The 7,582-nt window shown below is 40.4% G+C and overlaps 2 non-coding genes across 2 annotated transcripts; both read right to left on the bottom strand.

The window, feature by feature from the left end:
• Nucleotides 1-2,853: 2,853 nt before the first annotated feature.
• Nucleotides 2,854-2,927, bottom strand: Trnan-guu (transfer RNA asparagine (anticodon GUU)). Its single transcript has one exon. It is a non-coding gene; the product is annotated as a tRNA-Asn (tRNA).
• Nucleotides 2,928-7,097: 4,170 nt separating this feature from the next.
• Trnaa-agc (transfer RNA alanine (anticodon AGC)) lies at nt 7,098-7,170 on the bottom strand. Its single transcript has one exon. It is a non-coding gene; the product is annotated as a tRNA-Ala (tRNA).
• Between the last annotated feature and the right edge of the window lie 412 nt (nt 7,171-7,582).

Raw genomic sequence — 7,582 nt, 5'->3', positions numbered from 1 at the left:
CCAAAAAATATACCACTTATTTGCTTCGTCGTTGACACCAAAATGAAGTATGGCTTGAATAATTTAATTTTAAAATTGATTTGAAGCACAAACACATTCAAACTAAATCTTTGAAAGAATACAAAAAAGTCAAGACGAACGAACACAAACACTTGTCGATATTGTTTCGCGGTTAATCAGATGCGAATAGAAGCCCCGGAAAAGCATTGTTGTTGCTCAGCTGTAGCGCTGTAATCGACACCCCAAGCTTTTCCGCCTCGACCGCCTCGACCAGCAGTGTGTTCCTCTTCTGCGCAAGACCTTGACATGAAAAACGTAGCCGCCACTGACCACCAACTCGCCAACCGACTCAACGCCGGCGGCCTTTACTTTCCACTCAACACAGGCACCAATAGGCTGTCTGGGGCGGAGCTGTAGAAAAATAAAAAAATAATAATTAAAGTCGCGGCCTCGTGAGCCTCCAGGTGCTGTGGTCTCCTCCTGGTCGAGCAGCGCTTGTGTGTGCGTTCGGGGGGCTGTCAAAACATCACTCCGACGCACATAAGCGGTAGCATGTCTTTTGCAAACGCCGATAAAACGCCGCCAAACACGGCAACGCCAGAGGCAAGAGGAACGCAGCGGGACGAAGACATTAAATCGGAGGGTGAAGTTTTGAATTTTCTTTCCCCGCCGTGAAATATGGCGGGCAAGCAAACCACCACGACGGACCGAGGCCGTCAAAACCTCAGCGAAAATTAATGCGAAAACTCAAAGCTCAAGGCCCGATCGCGAGCCTTGCTCGTGGATGGCCGCGTGCGCGCGAGTAATGCGTGTGGTTGGGAAGAGAATTTGACAGAAAATTGTGGTGAAATTTAATTATGGTTTACAATACGAGACCGAGGCCTGTGCGCTGTAACGCGTGCGACGTTACAGAGCAGGATTGATATAAATTGTTCGGAATATGCATGAAATTTCGAATTGTCGAAGTGATGTTTTCACGAAGATATGTTATCATCATACTTTGTTCATTCTGTTCGACGACACGGTAAATTAAAACAAGATACAGCTTTGAATCACTTCTGTGCTTAATTAAACAAAAATAATACGACTTTACTTTTTGGTTCATTGTTGCAAAATTCACTTACAGATTATTAGAAATATGAGGCGAAAAGAAAAGTGTAAAATTAAACAATTAGTCCTGGCGCTGATAATATCTACTACTAAAATACTGTTAAAAATAGCAGGATTCGTACACAATGAAAAGAATATAGCTGTGTGTGATTAAAACGATTTCATTGCCAATCATCCCATCAACATTTCATTACAAAACAATCTCAGGTGCTGAAGCGGCAAAAATTTTAATAATTGAAACAAACGATTACATGAAGCAGTAAAACTGCCGTTGAAAACCGACACAGAATGAAGCCGTGAAAATAAGTAACGGAAAATCATTTATTGCGAAATCCAAATCGTTAATTGCGATCCGGCGAAGAAAGTGCGTCCTGATGTGGCAGAAAGCGATCAAAAGTGTTATTCTGATAGCAGCGGTGCGTCCGGATCCGGTGAGTTGTAGCTGCCATTCCGCCATTCACTGATTGGTGGCCCAATAAATGATGATAAACGTTGGTTTTCTTTTGCCCATCGTGCAGCACAGCATACATTTCGAAGCAACAGTGCGCTGCTGGGTCAATAATTTGCAGCCATTATAATCGGAATCACGAACGGTAAAGAAACGTGCTGTTGTCCCCGTTTGGCAAACGGAAGTGATTTAATAACCTTCACCGTCAGATACAATCATAACATAATGCTTTTAACAATGCATTTATGCAATAAACCTCGAACCATAATCTGTGCTTTTAATGCTGTACGTTAAAGCAAAATGAACCGCGTTTTTCGATGAGCTTTGAAAGGAATTTCTGTGTAAATAGAACATTCTTTTGGTAAAATGGTCAGTTTTTCAAAAGAACACAAAATGCATGGAATATTTTCGTTGATCAAAATTCAATCTGAACAATTGCAAAAGATCTGCTCAGCAATAGGTTCCTATATTATTCTACATAATTGCATTCGTACATTTTTCCCATCTGAACTCGTAGTAAACAACACCAAATCAATGCTTCAAATATTAAATGGGAAACAAGCAATCATACTGCAAACTAACTTTTGCAAAAACAATCACAAACATGTAAAAAAAAAGTTCCATGAATGGAATGTGGTCTGATACGCAAGCTGCCGCAGACCGGCGGCGTTTATGCAATTGGCCGGGTGCGCTCAGAATGCATTGTTTTTATGTTTGTTTTATGTGTTTGCCTCGGGCTCACTCAACGCAGCGCCAGCTTTTGACTTAAAGTTTGCTTGGCGTAGAGACTCTGTGCTGTGAGATTTTATTGATTCTGAACCGTTTAAATCTAGCTTATTTCGATGGTTGAAACTCCCCAGTCTGATAAAAACAAAAATCCGCTTTCATAGGAGGAAACTGCTTATGGTGCGCAATGTGCCGGATTGTTAGCAGCATATCAAACAAAACAGACACACGCACAGATGCATCGTTTAGGACATTTTAATTAGTGACCCGTCGTTTAGCGCTCTTCATCTGCTTGTTCGTTTTGCTTAGGGATTCATTTTTACTGCGCGTCAGACGAATTTGCACATTCTTTAAACAATGCAATAAAATCCCTTTCAAAAACTGGTTTTGGAACATAAGCATTAGTTATTCAAAACGTGAAAATGAAAAATGACGATTAAAATCTCATCTTAAAGTAACTCTCAATTATTGATGAATTGACAGATTTGACATGATGTGACCCCAATGAATGCAATGAACAGTAAAGAAAACCAAAGAACTATTACCAAAAATTATGAAAAAATTTTCATCGCCCCCGGGTGGACTCGAACCACCAACCTTTCGGTTAACAGCCGAACGCGCTAACCGATTGCGCCACGAAGGCTGACGACCCTCGAAGCTTACAGAGCATATTAAAAACGCAAGCCACTAAGCATGAGAAATTTTCAAACATTCGTACGACTGATACCTTTACGACTGATTTTAACAAACGCTCCATTGCGCAAATAATATAAATTGATATGATGAAAATCTAACCAAAAACTACAGTTACGGGCAGTTCGAAAAATACTAGCAGTGTGGCCGAGTGTATTGTGGTGTGATTATATTTAGAAGCGTGACTGTCACTTTAAAGTAGATTTTTTTTTTCATTCATTTTGATAGCCTTATTTGATGAGGGGCGATTTTTGCATCTGAATTGAATCAATTTAACTAACTTGTAGAGCGGTAAACTTGAGTTCAGACATTCAGCCATACGATGTATACCACAAAGTTAATTTTCCTTAAATCAGTTATTAAATTAGTTTAGTTGGGCGACGGCAAATAAACTCCCCATCCATGTATTCCATGTGTGAAAAAGGGGAAAAAAAACATAAAACACATTTTAAGAATTTTTAAAACACATTGGTACATTAATGTGACAAACACTCAACTAACACCCCGATCGGTATAATTATTTGAATTCAACAAAGCACAACGAAGATGGGAAATATTCGTTATTTTTAGGCGAAAGAACCAAATACAAGTAGTGGTTTAATTAGCGGTAAGCACATCATCGCTACGCTCTTCTACTTTTGCTTTAATCTCATGCAAAAGGTATTCCTTTGCAGGGGGCATCACTGCGGCTGTTGGTATAGCGAGGAAAACGTACCACACATGGACTAACCTCACTCAAACTCGGCGAAGCGGTGATGGCGGTAAGCCCAGCGAAACATAACTTCAGCGTCTCCTCTAAAGCCCAACCTTCCTCGGAAACTCCAAGGGGGTCTCCACAGCAAACGCTTAAACGAATCTGTTGCTTGCAATTAGAATCTCGCTGCATGGTCAGAAACCTGGTCTGCGATTCACACCACTACAGCGCCACGAATGGTTGTGTTTGAGTGCGGAGAAAATGGGCGCAGAATAATAAATTATTTAAAAACGCTAATCGTTCTGGCGGTTTGGAAAAGACGAAACATGCACAGAAAACAATGATGTTGTGCACTCGCTACTGTACACTCATACAGTCAAAAAACCACCATCAACGGTAGGTTTGTCTTTGGTTGATCATCTTATCAACACGAGGAAATAAGAAGTCCTTTTTTAGCGTCATTGGACAAGCATGTTGGAAAGAATAGTAGTGTATTCAAAAACTAAGACAGTATTTGTTGTGTTGTCTTCCTTTATCACATAGAAGATATTTTAACAAACAAGCCAGAACCGTTCAATTCAGTTCAAACACTAGCGTTCAGTAACAATATATTTAATTCTTCATCATATTTTAAAGCTTGGTTTTCGAATTACAGTGCATCAACAAACAAAAAGTCAAAAGGTGATGTACGTAAGAAATGTTCGAAGTATGTTACAGTGAAGGAATGTTTCAGCTTAACATGCGATTCGAATTTTGGTCTAAAGCAAACGGAGGGGTCACGTCTCAGTATGTTTGAATGTATGGCAATGAGCAGGCAAAGAGCCGAAATCCCTATCCAGACGTTATCTTCAATCATTTGCCAGACGCAACGCAACGGGCGTTGCCTCGTGGGACTGCTGCCGCCAAGGAACTTAATCTACTGTATGCAACCATTTAAAAGACGACAGAGCGGTAAAGTATGGGGCACCGTCTTATTGCGTCAAAGAACTCCACAGTTTCCCTCTCATCTCGTCTGCTAATGCTAAAGCCACCACTCCCAGAGTGGAACCTTAGATCATGCTGAAATGCCAATGGCAAAGAAGTATAAGTTAATACCGGGAAAATCTCCAACTGGGTGACCTCCTTCGGATTACTTCAGTTCAAGTCGATTGGCAAAAAATAATCTCTATTTACAGTCAAATGAAATCGTGGAGGTGCCAAAGCCAAAAAAAACTCTCGTGAAAATGAACCAATGGCTGTAGATTCTCGAAGGGCCTCAAGGGCCAATCGAAGAGATGAGGATAAATATTGATTTATAGAATGAGCATTTAAGAATGTCAGTGGAATTTCAAATGCCGTTTGCTGTTTCAAATGCTCCTTATTTGCCATATATTAGCCCATTTAATCAAATAAATCTACGTCTCAATCGTTTGTGATAAATAATCTTATTAATAACGCTTAAAGAATAACAACATTATCGTGATTTTCGGATATTTAAACTGCTCTTCCCGTGGCAAAGTAATAGCCAAGTTTTAAACTTTCAATCAGAATTTCAAGAAAAATTTGCTAAACAATTCTCAAAAGTTATTGACACAACTAAAACTGACACACTCAAAAACGGTTGTTTAAATTTCGTTGAGAAAGCAATTACATTGACAAAAAACGAAAATATAGGCAAGACGTGAATGCAACAAACCGCACAAAGAAAACAAAATGATAAAAAGGGGAAAATGGAACAGAACAGGAAAAGGAGAACAGAAAGAAAACAAACATTCAAACATAGTGACGAAAGTTTCTACGCAACATTAGCATTTCCGTTTTCTCTTCCGTTTTAGTCGGTCATTTTAATTTTGCAATGAACTATAAATTTTAGGCTTTCATATGTCGTGACAGGTACGAAAAGACGTCTACGCGGAAGGTCGGACAATTAAAAGGGTGACGATGTTTCATTTAACCATCACACCGAAAGGTTTCTTCAGCAACTTTTCCATGCTGAATATTTACAAAATAGAGATCGTAGATTTAATGGAACTTTCGCATTTCATCGGAAAATTTGGAATGGTAAAACAGACCTTACCGAAAAGACCAGCTACATTGTGGTTGCCATCAAATAAGAAAACTCAAGTACTCTTAAGAACAAACATCACACGTACAGCTAACTGCCACACGTCGTAAATTTCACAATCCGGTACTAGGAATGGCCTAACCCGGGTCTTTGGGCAGGAAATAAATTATTTATGCAAAAAACACCAACCATGTGGCGTTAGAGCGAGTACTGCAGAAAGTAGCTAGCCTACTTTATGTCGTTCGTTCTCCACCAACCTCAGGTTAGTTGTGTTAAACGATGTGGCGCACATACCCTCATCTTGAGCACGTGAGCAAAACAAAGCGGTCACACTGTAAGTTTCGAGAGGACGGCGGAAGGTGCAACATAATTCATCGATTTTATGCCAAGAGAGAAAGAGTGTGAGAAAGGGAGCGAAGAGAAGAGAGGGACAAATCTCGTGTAGTGAAATTTTTGCATGAACTATTGAATTGAACACGAACAATCGCGGTAGCGCAGGACATGGCAGGGAAAGTCCGTTGAGAAATGGGGTCAAAATTTATGGTTGGTCAGTTCCGGATTATCGTAGGGCGTTCTTACGGCAGGCCACAGCACCGAAGGTCCCTTACTGATTGACCTATTGGCAGTGGCTAGGATTTAGATGATGGGTTGAAAGCCTAGTTTTCCTAAAACAAAACAAGTAAGCGGTCCGCTTGCTGACCATCGATATTCACCTACAAAGGAACGGAGACACAAATAGTATGGCGCTGTGATGGGTAACGCATAAGTAACATATACCACCTAGGATCGTTGTTGATGACGGTCCTAATGATGCAGTGGCACGCGAGCCAATAAATTCGTTGTCCTGCACACAAAACATGACGACAAAAGGAGTAACAAAAATATTACCCCACTAATACCTGCGTATATGTGTGTGATCCAAAAGGGCTCCGACGCCAAAGGAGTTTCTGCGAATTGATCGTATGGAGCAATGTGAACACGTAGTAAATGAAGTAGCTGGGCGATGGAACTGGCCACCCACAAATCTGACATGTGACAGAAAAAAATGAAAAAAAACATTGGCAATTGGATGGATGATTAACGATAAAATAAGTTACCGTTAAATTCTTGGCCTTCTCAGTTTGCGTATCTGATTATGGCCACACAGCGATGGAAGATAAGCTTTTACGGTAGAATCCTGGACCTACACCGACATGATTGCCGGAATGATATGGAAAATAAAAATTAATTGTGTTGAGTGAGTTATCTCAATCGGCACCATTAAACACACAAATGAGCAATGGCAATAAGTTGCGTTTATTATACCGGGGGGTTATGTTTGTTGGGATTTATTTGGCTTGCGACATTAATATGAAAGGTGTGTCTACTAAAATAGTATTTCGTGGAGATGCGGGGTATCGATCCCCGTACCTCTCACATGCTAAGCGAGCGCTCTACCATCTGAGCTACATCCCCGATACCACTGTGAGGTCTTATTTACGACAACGTCTGTCATGTGGAATAATCGAATACATTGCTTTCAACACAAGGACCTCGGAATAAAGCTTTCGAAATGCTTATAACATTATACATAGGACGCTGTTGCACGTAGATTTCATGCATACATTATGCACACTTTATCACGAGTGCTTTATGTGACGCCTGCACGCCACGGGTACCATAAATATGTTAAAAGGCCTTTCAACAGCGATACTCCGTTAATTACGATTTATTTCTAAGGAAAACCAGCAACACCTCATTAGTTTCATTCGAGCAATCTGTCACCCTTTTTCGTGCCGCGATTTTACGTCGTATCATTGGAGCGTGAAAAATGTTATGTGCTGTAAAAACGTGTGGTGATGATGACGGTACAAAAAATAGCATAATC

This window comes from Anopheles bellator, chromosome 2 (assembly GCF_943735745.2).
Source record: "Anopheles bellator chromosome 2, idAnoBellAS_SP24_06.2, whole genome shotgun sequence".
NCBI lineage: Eukaryota > Metazoa > Arthropoda > Insecta > Diptera > Culicidae > Anopheles > Anopheles bellator.
Note: the sequence above shows the minus strand (reverse complement) of the source record. Positions and strands in the feature narration are given on the sequence as shown.